A 12,648-nucleotide genomic window follows, 5' to 3' on the forward strand; every position below is an offset into this window, starting at 1 on the left:
ACCTTCGGTGCCGTGCAGATGCACAAACCCTACTTACAGTGCTTCCAAAATATTGTTGTCTATTATGAAAACCAACATTTGCTGATTCACTTTGTTTCCACAATTTTAGCAGATGAGGGAAGGAGAGAAATGCACTGATAATTACTTACCATTCTAAGGTCAGCACTGGATTCCTTCAGTAGAGAGGCAACCATGGCAGCCTTTTGCCAATGAAGGACTACAAGGTGCTCTAAAGACGCACTAAAAGAAAGAAGCCCCGGGCTGACAGGGTCACAGTCTAGCTGGAAAATGTGTGCCGGACAGTGATCTGAGGGAATCCTGACTTCACTTTTCTAATGGATCTTTTAAAATTGCTAATGTGGGGTGGCTGGGAATGTGTAGGGGTGGAAGCAGGCAACTCAGTGTTAGTGAAAAGTCTCAGGATCAGTACTGCCAGTGCCTTCATCACCAAGTGAGGGATAGATTCTGAGACCTTTATCTGCAAAATCACATAGAACATGTGATGGGAAAAGAGAGTCAGCAAGTTGTGGTGGACTTTTTAAAAAGGCAATTTGAAAGCTTCTTTGGTGGGGATATCTGATGCTGGAATTGTGGAGCAAGAAAAGGAAGGAATTTTAGCTTTCCAACACAGTTTTCATATGCTCTAATTTCAATAGTCTAAGCTAATATGCAAACCTCACTCTACTCGATTCAACAAAGCCTTTTCTGTAAGTTACAGTGGAGTTTAGCTGCAGCAGGGTCCCCAGGTCCATGGTGCTGTGAAGGATGACCCCACATCTCACCTCAACAGCCACATACACTTTCACAAACCATCCAGACACTTATGCTCAGCCTTACTCACATTAGCACACACCTCCTGTATCCACAAAACCAAAATATGAGGTCGCTCCTTCTTCTATGCAAAAAGCTGAAGATCTGGGTCCTTAAATATATATGCGAGAGCCTCAAAACCATACATCAGCGCCCGTAAATAGGGCACTCCGCAAAACGACTTAACATAATATAACATCTATGGGCTCATAGTGTTTTTATTAGTTCAAATAAATCAAGAGATGATGTGGACCGATCATTAAAGAATGAGACATTCATTCAATTCCTTATGACTCAGGCTTATGACTTAAGAGCTCCCATTGCCATTGCCAAGCCCCATTGCCTTATGAAGTTCTTTTTCTTTCTAGACATGAGCTCCTCCCATCCATATTGCACTGTAAAGTGCTCAGCTCATTAACTATACATTCTTGCTTAGTTGCTTAGTGGCTATTGTTTAAGGGAAATTGCATCAATGAAAGAATTTGCAGTGGAATTCCCTAGTTGCTTAGCTTAACTCATCCTTGTCAGAGTGTGCCCAAAAGAGTTTTGTTCGCAGTCCAATACCTTCAATCCTGTAGTGTCTAACAAACGTATGTGAAGAAACCCTGGTACCTGCTCTACACATGTCTGATAATAAAACTTCTCTGCCCAGATTTTAGGCACCCATCTGATGCCCTACCCTGTATCCCCTCTGCGGTCAGAACTTCTGACAAGGGTTAACCTGTAGCTATTGCTACTGATAGACATATTAGATGCATTATTTCCCTGTGCATTTCTTTCAAATGAAAAGATCTGAAGTTCTGACTGTTTTTGACCAGGTCAGGTAGATTGTAACTGCCCTTTTCAAATCGAGTAAATTACATAACTCTTATTCCCTAGGAGAGAAAGACAAAAAACACTGGTAGCATACCCTTCTATTCTCTGTGACTCCGGGAAGACATCTTGGGAAGAAAGGCGAAGTTGGGTCTCAAACACAATCCCGTCAATCAGCCGTCACAGAAAATGTGGTTTGTACAACACTACCTCTTTTTTCCAAATCCACTTGCCAAGGTAATTTCCACTATGAATACTCATTTTATAGTCACATATCTGAAATCTACTGAATTCAGAGATTCAAAAAGAACTCACTGAAGAGCTTCCATAGCCAAAAATATATGCCACATTGGGTATTTTAGATTGTATTTCAGGTCAAGAAACTCAAAGACTTCTAATACTTCAAATGTAGCTGTTGCTAGTCTCTTTTTAAATCCATCAAATAGATACTGAATAATGGAGGCAAAATCTCAGCTCACAGGAGACAAACATCTAAGAGAACACAAGTGCTTAAAGTTTTTCCATTGCTTAGACTAAGAATTTAGCATAGCTGGACATAGAAATTTCTGAGTACCCTCCACTAAATGGTCTGCCATCCCTCTACATTTGGAGACATAAGAAAAAATAGGAATTGTTATGTGTAAGCTAGTCTTCTATATCGGGCATAATGTAAGTAGAGCAGTGCTTAATTTGAGCCGGTGGTTTCTGGTGCGTGGCACCGGCACTTAATTTTCAACACCGGCACATATGGCAGACTGTCACATGGTGGCGCTGTCTGTCTGAATTACAAATTAGCACAACAATTGTTGTTCATTAATTCAAATTACTTTAAAAATGACTAACATTTGCTCCCCAAGCCTACCTTTTAGCACTGGGGCATGGAATAGTTTGAAATGTCACACTTGCAAGAGGGTGTTGGCATGGCATGAGCAGCTCTAGCACGAGCAGTGGATGGTGCATTCTGCACTGGCCGCTTGAAGCAGGCCCTGGCACTTATTTTTTTTACAAATTAGTAAGGGTAGGCAGAATTGTAATTCACTGGAGGAATTGGAGAAATTTGTTAATTCTGTGTCACTCCACCAGCAGAATTAATATGCAGTGGTTTTTAATTTAACAGGGCTGAAATACTTAGATGTCCCTCTGTGTTTAAAAAACACTGCAGATAAAGTTTAAGAGGAGAGACTGCTTTCTCTTCCAGCCTTGTTTAATCCATTCCACAACGGTGCGTACCCCTATGTGCCCTTACATAAGTATGTAAGGACGTTGTGTAGCATTCACTGGAGTAGATACCCCTCAGTGCCCTTACATGATACCCCTCAGGCCCTTACATAAGTATGTAAGGGCGCTGGGTGGCGTTCACTGGAGTAGATACCCCTCGGGCCCTTACATAAGTATGTAAGGGCACTGGATGGCATTCACTGGAGTAGATACCTCTCTGGCCTTTACATAAGTATGTAGGGGGGCTGGGTGGCGTTCACTGGAGTAGATACCCCTCGGGCCCTTACATAAGAATGCAAGGATGCTGGGTGGCGTTCCCTTGAGTAGATACCCCTCAGGCCCTTACATAAGTATAAGGGAGCTGAGTGGTATGCACAGGAGTAGATACCCCTCAGTGTCCTTACAGTATGTGAGGACACTGGATGGCGTTCGCTGGAGTAGATACCCCTCGGGCCCTTACATAGGCATATAAGGGCGCTGGGTGGTGTTCACTGGAGTCGGGCCCTTAGGTAAGTATGTAAGGGTGCTGGGTGGTGTATACTGGAGTAGATACCCCTCAGGACCCTTATATAAGTATGTAAGGCCAGTGGGTGGCGTTCACTGGAGTAGATACACCACGGTACCCTTACATAAGTATGCAAGGGCACTGGGTGGCGTTCACTGGAGTAGATACTTCTTGGTGCCCTTACATAAGTATGCAAGGGCGCTGAGTGGCGTTCATTGGAGTAGATACCCCTTGGTGCCCTTACATAGGTATGTAAGGGAGCTGGGTGGTGTTCACTGGAGTAGATACCCCTCGGGACCCTTACATAAGTATGTAAGGGAGCTGGATGGCGTTCACTGGAGTATATACTCCTCGGGCTCTTAGATAAGTATGTAAGGGCGCTGGGTGGCATTCACTTGAGTAGATAGCCCTTGTGTCCCTTACATAAGTATGTAAGGGAGCTGAGTGGTATGCACAGGAGTAGATACCCCTCAGTGTCCTTACATAAGTATGAGAGGGAGCTGGGTGGCGTTCACTGGAGTAGATACCCCTCGGGCCCTTACATAAGTATGCAAAAGCTCTGGGTGGCGTTCACTGGAGTAGATACCCCTCAGTGCCCTTACATAAGTATGTAAGGGTGCTGCGTGGTGTTCAGTGGAGAAGATATCCCTCGGGTCCCTTACATAAGTATGTAAGGGAGCTGGGTGGTGTTCACTGGAGTAGATATGGGAGCTGGGTGGTGTTCACTGGAGTAGATACCCCTCGGGCCTTACACCAGTGTGTAAGGGTGTGGATGGCGTTCACTGGAGTAGATACCCGTTGGGGCCCTTACATAAGTATGTAAGGGCACTGGGTAGTGTTCACTGGAGTAGATACCCCTCGGGCAACCTTATATAAGTATGTAAGGTCGCTGGGTGGCGATAGCTGCAGTAGATACACCTCGGTGCCCTTACATAAGTATGCCAGGGCACTGGGTGGCGCTCACTGGAGTAGATACTCCTTGGAGCCCTTACATAAGTATGTAAGGGAGCTGGATGGCGTTCATTGGAGTATGTACTCCTCGGAGACCCTTACATAAGTATGTAAGGGCTCTGGGTGGCGTTCACTGGAGTAGATAACCCTCAGGGCACTTACATAAATATGTAAGGGGGCTGGGTGGCATTCACTGGAGTAGATATCCCTCGGGCCCCTTACATAAGCATGTAAGGGAGCTGAGTGGTATGCACAGGACTAGATACCCCTCATTGTCCTTACATAAGTATCTGAGGGAGCTGTGTGACGTTTACTGGAGTAGATACCCTTCGTGCCCTTACATAAGTATGCAAAAGCTCTGGGCGGTGTTCACTGGAGTAGATACCCCTTGGGCCTTTACGTAAGTATGTACAGGCACTGGATGGTGTTCATTGGAGTAGATACCCCTCAGTGCCCTTACATAAGTATGTAAGGACGCTGCGTGGCGTTCATTAGAGAAGATATCACTCAGGCCCCTTACATAAGTATGTAAGGGAGCTGGGTGGTGTTCACTGGAGTAGATACCTCTCAGGGACCCTTACATAACTAATTAAGGGTGTGGGTGGCGTTCACTGGAGTAGATACCCCTTGAGGCCCTTACATAAGTATGTAAGGGAGCTGAGTAGGATGCACAGGAGTGGAGATCCCTCAGTGCCGTTACATAGGTATGCTACAGTGCTGGGTGGTGTTCATTGGAGTAGATACCCCATGGGGGCTTACATAAGTATGCAACGGCGCTAGGTGGCGTTCACTGGAGTAGATACCCCTCGGGGACAATTAAATAAGTATGCAAAGGCACTGGGTGGTGTTCACAGGTGTAGATACCCCTTGGTGACCTTACCTAAGTATTTAAAGTCGCTGGGTGGTGTTCACTGAAGTAGATACCCCTCGGAGTCCTTACATAGGTATGTAAGGGGCTGGGTGGTGTTCACTGGAGTAGATAGCCCTCGGGCCCTTACATAAGAATGTAAGGGAGCTGTTTGGAATGCACAGGAGTAGATATCTCTTGGTGCCCTTACATAAGTATGCAACGGCGCTGGGTGGTGTTCACTGGAGTAGATACCCCTTGGGGCCTGTACATAAGTATGCAAGGGCGCTGGGTGGCGTTCACTGGAGTAGATACTCCTCAGTGACCTTACCTAAGTATGGAAGGGAGCTGTGTGGTATGCACAGGACTAGATACCCCTCAGGGCCCTTACCTAAGTATGCAAGGGAGCTGTACTCTACTGAAGTAGATACCCCTGGGTGCCCCTCCATAAGTATGTAAGGGTGCTGGGTGGCGTTCATTAGAGTAGATTCCCCTCGGGCCCTGACATAAGTATGTAAGGGAGCTGGGTGGTGTTCACTGGAGTAGATACCTCTCAGGGACCCTTACATAACTATTTAAGGGTGTGGGTGGCGTTCACTGGAGAAGATACCCCTTGAGGCCCTTACATAAGTATGTAAGGGAGCTGAGTAGGATGCACAGGAGTGGAGATCCCTCAGTGCCATTACATAGGTATGCTACAGTGCTGGGTGGTGTTCATTGGAGTAGATACCCCATGGGGGCTTACATAAGTATGCAACGACGCTAGGTGGCGTTCACTGGAGTAGATACCCCTCGGGGACCATTAAATAAGTATGCAAAGGCACTGGGTGGTGTTCACAGGAGTAGATACCCCTTGGTGACCTTACCTAAGTATTTAAAGTCGCTGGGTGGTGTTCACTGAAGTAGATACCCCTCGGATTCCTTACATAGATATGTAAGGGGCTGGGTGGTGTTCATTGGAGTAGATAGCCCTCTGGCCCTTACATAAGAATGTAAGGGAGCTGTTTGGAATGCACAGGAGGAGATATCTCTTGGTGCCCTTACATAAGTATGCAACGGCGCTGGGTGGTGTTCACTGGAGTAGATACCCCTTGGGGCCTGTAAATAAGTATGCAAGGGCGCTGGGTGGCGTTCACTGGAGTAGATACTCCTCAGTGCCCTTACATAAGTATGTAAGGGAGCTGTGTGGTATGCACAGGACTAGATACCCCTCAGGGTCCTTACCTAAGTATGCAAGGGAGCTGTACTCTACTGAAGTAGTTACCCCTTGGTGCCCCTACATAAGTATGTAAGGGTTCTGGGTGGCGTTCATTAGAGTAGATACTCCTCGGGCCCTGACATAAGTATGTAACGGTGCTGGGTGGTGTTCACTGGAGTAGATACCCCTTGGAGCCCTTACATAAATATGTAAGAGTGCTGGGTGGCATTCACTGGAGTAGTTACCCCTCGGGCCCCTACATAAGAATGTGAGGGCGCTGGGTGGCGTTTATTGGAGTAAATACCCCTCGGGCCCTTACCTAAGTATGTAAGGGAGATGATTGGTATGCACAGGAGTAGATACCCCTCACTGACCTTACCTAAGTATGTAAGGGCACTGGGTGGCGTTCACTGCAGTACATACCCCTCGGACCCTTACATAAGTAGGTAAGGGTGCCCGGTGGTGTTCATTGGAGTAGACACCCCTCGGGCCCTTAAATAAGAATGTAAGGGCGCTGGGTGGCGTTCACTGGAGTAGATACAACTTGGACCCTTACATAAGTATGTAAGGGAGCTGAGTGGCGTTCACTGGAGTAGATACCCCTCGTGCATGTACCTAAGTATGTACGAATGCTGGGGGGAGTTCACTGGAATATATACACCTTGGGGCCCTTACATAAGTATGTAAGGGAGCTGAGTGATATGCACAGTAGTAGAAACCCCTTGTGCCCTTACATAAGTATGTATGGGTGCTGGGTGGTGTTCACTGGAGTGGATACCCCTGTGGACCCTTACATAAATATGCAAGGGCACTGTATGGTGTTCATTGGAGTAGATACCCGTCAGTGCCCTTACATAAGTATGCAAGGGCGCTGGGTGATGTTCATTGGAGTAGAAACCCCTTGGGCCCTTACATAAGTATACAAGGGTGCTGGGTGGCGTTTACTGGAGTAGATACCGCTCGAGTACCACTACATAAGTATGGAAGGGCGCTAGGTGCTGTTCAGAGGAGTAGATACCCCTCAGGGCTCTTACATATGTATGCCAAGGCTCTGGGTGGTGTTCACTGGAGTATATACCCCTCGAGTCCCTTACATAAGTATGCAAGGACGCTGCGTGGCGTTCACTACAGTAGATACCCCTAGGGGCCCTTAAATAATTATGCCCTTACATAAGTATGCAAGGACGCTGCGTGGCGTTCACTACAGTAGATACCCCTAGGGGCCCTTAAATAATTATGCAAGGGCACTGGGTGGTATTCATTGGAGTAGATACCCCTCGGGTCCTTACATAAGTATGCAACGGCGCTGGGTGGTGTTCAATGAAGTAGGTAACCCTTGGGGCCCTTACATAAGTATGTAAGGGCGCAGGGGGCGTTCACTGGAGTAGATACCCCTCGGGGACCCTTACATGAGTATGTAAGGGCGCTGGGTGTCGTTCACTGGAGGAGATACCTCTCGGGCCCTTACGTAAGTATGCAAGGGTGCTGTGTGGTGTTCATTGGAGTAGATTCTCCTCAGGGCCCTTACATCAGTATATAAGGGCGCTGGGGGGTATGCATAGGAGTGGATATCCCTTGGGGGACTTGCATAAGTATGCAAGGGTGCTGGGTGGTGTGCACTGCCCTGGATACATCTCAGGCCCCTTATGTAAGTGTGCAAGGGCACTGGGTGGCGTTCACTGGTGTAGTTATCCCTCAAGCCCTTACATAAGTATGCAAGGGCGCTGGGTGACAGTCAGTGGAGTAGATACCCATCGGGGGCCCTTACATAAGTATATAAGGGAGCTGAGTGATATGCAAAGGAGTAGATATCTGTCAGTGCCCTTTCATAACTATGTAAGGGCGCTGGGTGCTGTTCACTGGAGTAGATACCCCTTGAGCCCTTACATAAGTCTGCAAGGACCAGGGGTAGCATTCACTGAAGTAGGTACCCCTTGGACCCTTAAATAAGTATGCAAGGGCGAAGGGTGGTGTTCACTGAAGTAGATATCCTTTGTGGTCCTTACATAAGTATGTAAGGGAGCTGACTGGTATGCACAGGAATAGATACCCTTACATAAGTGTGTAAGGGCGCTGGTTGGTGTTCGCTGGAGTAGATACCCTCGGTGCCCTTACATAAGTATGTAAGGGAGCTGGGTGGCATTCACTGGAGTAGATACCCCTCAGTGCCCCTATGTAGGTATGAAAGGGCTCTGGGTGGTGTTCACTGAATTAGATACCCCTTGGGCCCTTACATAAGTATAAAGGCCACTGGGTGGCGTTCACTGGAGTAGATACCCCTTAGGCCCTTACATAACTATGCAATGGAGCTGGGTGGTGTTCACTGGAGTAGATATCACTCGGGCCCTTACAAAAGTATGTAAGGGAACTAGGTAGTGTTCACTGGAGTAATTATCCCTTTGGGCGCTTACATAAGTATGTAAGGGAGCTGAGTGGTATGCACAGGAGTGGATACCACTCAGAGCTCTTACATAAGTACGTAAGTGCGCTGGGTGGCGTTCACAAGAGTAGATACCCCTCGGGCCCTTACATAAGTGTACAAGGGTGCTTAGTGGCGTTCCCTGGAGTAGATACCCTTCAGTGCCCTTACATAAGTATGTAAGGACGCTGAGTGGCATTCGCTGGAGTAGCTACCCCTCGGTGCCCTTAGATAAGTATGTAAGGGCGCTCTGTGGCGTTCGGTGGAGTAGATAGCCCTCGGGACCTTATATAAGTATGTAAGGGCTCTGGTTGGCGTTCACTGGAGTAGATATCCCTCGAGCCCTTACATAAGTAAGTAAGGGTGCTGAGAGGCGTTCGCTGGAGTAGATACCCCTTGGGCCCTTAAATAAGTATGTAAAGGCTCTGGGTAGCGTTCGCTGGAGTAGATACCCCTCAGTGCCCTTGCATAAGTAAGTAAAGGCTCTAGGTGGCGTTCGCTAGAGAAGATACCCCTCAGTGCCCATACATAAGTATGTAAGGGAGCTGGGTGGCATTCACTGGAGTAGATATCCCTCAGTGCCCCTATGTAGGTATGAAAGGGCTCTGTGTGGTGTTCACTGAATTAGATACCCCTCGGGCCCTTACATAAATATAAAGGGCGCTGGGTGGCGTTCACTGGAGTAGATACCCCTTAGGCCCTTACATAACTATGTAATGGAGCTGGGTGGTGTTCACTGGAGTAGATATCACTCGGGCCCTTACAAAAGTATGTAAGGGAACTAGGTAGTGTTCACTGGAGTAATTATCACTTTGGGCCCTTACATAAGTATATAAGGGAGCTGAGTGGTATGCGCAAGAGTAGATACCCCACAGTGCTCTTACATAAGTACGTAAGTGCGCGGGGTGAGGTTCACTAGAGTAGATGCCCCTCGGGGCCCTTACATAAGTGTACAAGGGCGCTGAGTAGCATTCCCTGGAGTAAATACCCTTCAGTGCCCTTACAAAAGTATATAAGGCACTGGGTGGTGTTCACTGGAGTAGATACCCCTCGGGACCCTTACAGAAGATTGTGAGGGAGCTGGAAGGAATGCATTAGAGTGGATATCCATCAGTGCCCTTACATAAGTATGTAAGGATGCTGGATGAGTTCACTGGAGTAGATACCCTTCGGTGCCCTTACAAAAGTATGTAAGGGCGCTGGGTGGTGTTCACTGCAGTAGATCCCCTTCAGGCCCTTACATAAGTATGTAAGGGTGCTGGGTGCTGTTCATTGGAGTAGATACCCCTCGGGCCCTTACATAAGTATGAAAGGGAGCTGGGTGGTTTGAATGAAGTAGATACCCCTCAGTGCCATTACTTACGTATGCAAGGGAGCTGGGTGGTGTTCAATGGAGTAGAAACCTCTCGGACCCTTACATAAGTATGTAAGGGAGCTTGGTGGCGTTCATTGAAGCAGATACCCCTTGGGGCCCTTACATAAATGTGTAAGGGAGCTGAGTGGTATGCACAGGAGTCAATACCCCTCAGTGCCCTTACATAGGTATGCAAGGGCGCTGGGTGGCGTTGACTGGGTAGATACCCCTTGGTGCCATCACATAAGTATTCAAGTCACTGGGTGGTGTTCACTGAAGTAGATACCCCTTGTGCCCTTACATAAGTATGTAAGGAAGCTGAGAGGTGTTAACTGGAGTAGATATCCCTCGGGCCCTTACCTATGTATGTTGGGGCACTGGGTGGTTTTCAATGAAGTAGATACCCCTCAGTGCCATTACTTAAGTATGCAACGGAGCTGGGTGGTGTTCACTGGAGTAGATACCCCTCGGGACCGTTACATAAGTATGTAGGGGAGCTGGGTGGTGTTCATTTGAGTAGATCCCCCTTGGGGCCCTTACATAAATGTGTAAGGGAGCTGAGTGGTATGCACAGGAGTCGATACCCCTCGTGCCCTTATATAAGTATGTAAGGGTGCTGGGTGCTGTTCATTGGAGTAGATACCCCTCGGGCCCTTACATAAGTATGAAAGGGAGCTGGGTGGTTTGAATGAAGTAGATACCCCTCAGTGCCATTACTTACGTATGCAAGGGAGCTGGGTGGTGTTCAATGGAGTAGATACCCCTCGGACCCTTACATAAGTATAAAGGCCACTGGGTGGCGTTCACTGGAGTAGATACCCCTTAGGCCCTTACATAACTATGCAATGGAGCTGGGTGGTGTTCACTGGAGTAGATATCACTCGGGCCCTTACAAAAGTATGTAAGGGAACTAGGTAGTGTTCACTGGAGTAATTATCCCTTTGGGCGCTTACATAAGTATGTAAGGGAGCTGAGTGGTATGCACAGGAGTGGATACCACTCAGAGCTCTTACATAAGTACGTAAGTGCGCTGGGTGGCGTTCACAAGAGTAGATACCCCTCGGGCCCTTACATAAGTGTACAAGGGTGCTTAGTGGCGTTCCCTGGAGTAGATACCCTTCAGTGCCCTTACATAAGTATGTAAGGACGCTGAGTGGCATTCGCTGGAGTAGCTACCCCTCGGTGCCCTTAGATAAGTATGTAAGGGCGCTCTGTGGCGTTCGGTGGAGTAGATAGCCCTCGGGACCTTATATAAGTATGTAAGGGCTCTGGTTGGCGTTCACTGGAGTAGATATCCCTCGAGCCCTTACATAAGTAAGTAAGGGTGCTGAGAGGCGTTCGCTGGAGTAGATACCCCTTGGGCCCTTAAATAAGTATGTAAAGGCTCTGGGTAGCGTTCGCTGGAGTAGATACCCCTCAGTGCCCTTGCATAAGTAAGTAAAGGCTCTAGGTGGCGTTCGCTAGAGAAGATACCCCTCAGTGCCCATACATAAGTATGTAAGGGAGCTGGGTGGCATTCACTGGAGTAGATATCCCTCAGTGCCCCTATGTAGGTATGAAAGGGCTCTGTGTGGTGTTCACTGAATTAGATACCCCTCGGGCCCTTACATAAATATAAAGGGCGCTGGGTGGCGTTCACTGGAGTAGATACCCCTTAGGCCCCTACATAACTATGTAATGGAGCTGGGTGGTGTTCACTGGAGTAGATATCACTCGGGCCCTTACAAAAGTATGTAAGGGAACTAGGTAGTGTTCACTGGAGTAATTATCACTTTGGGCCCTTACATAAGTATATAAGGGAGCTGAGTGGTATGCGCAAGAGTAGATACCCCACAGTGCTCTTACATAAGTACGTAAGTGCGCTGGGTGAGGTTCACTAGAGTAGATGCCCCTCGGGCCCTTACATAAGTGTACAAGGGCGCTGAGTAGCATTCCCTGGAGTAAATACCCTTCAGTGCCCTTACAAAAGTATATAAGGCACTGGGTGGTGTTCACTGGAGTAGATACCCCTCGGGACCCTTACAGAAGATTGTAAGGGAGCTGGAAGGAATGCATTAGAGTGGATATCCATCAGTGCCCTTACATAAGTATGTAAGGATGCTGGATGAGTTCACTGGAGTAGATACCCTTCGGTGCCCTTACATAAGTATGTAAGGGCGCTGGGTGGTGTTCACTGCAGTAGATCCCCTTCAGGCCCTTACATAAGTATGTAAGGGTGCTGGGTGCTGTTCATTGGAGTAGATACCCCTCGGGCCCTTACATAAGTATGAAAGGGAGCTGGGTGGTTTGAATGAAGTAGATACCCCTCAGTGCCATTACTTACGTATGCAAGGGAGCTGGGTGGTGTTCAATGGAGTAGAAACCTCTCGGACCCTTACATAAGTATGTAAGGGAGCTTGGTGGCGTTCATTGAAGCAGATACCCCTTGGGGCCCTTACATAAATGTGTAAGGGAGCTGAGTGGTATGCACAGGAGTCAATACCCCTCAGTGCCCTTACATAGGTATGCAAGGGCGCTGGGTGGCGTTGACTGG

General features: G+C 47.8%; 1 protein-coding gene across 4 annotated transcripts in view; it reads left to right on the plus strand.

Moving 5' to 3' along the window:
* Positions 1 to 12,648, plus strand: part of LRRC4C (leucine rich repeat containing 4C) — a 3,131,096-nt gene that overhangs the window by 680,014 nt on the left and 2,438,434 nt on the right. The window lies entirely within an intron of this gene.

The sequence above is a fragment of the Pleurodeles waltl genome, chromosome 3_1 (genome assembly GCF_031143425.1).
Source record: "Pleurodeles waltl isolate 20211129_DDA chromosome 3_1, aPleWal1.hap1.20221129, whole genome shotgun sequence".
In the NCBI taxonomy this organism is placed as follows: Eukaryota; Metazoa; Chordata; class Amphibia; order Caudata; family Salamandridae; genus Pleurodeles; species Pleurodeles waltl.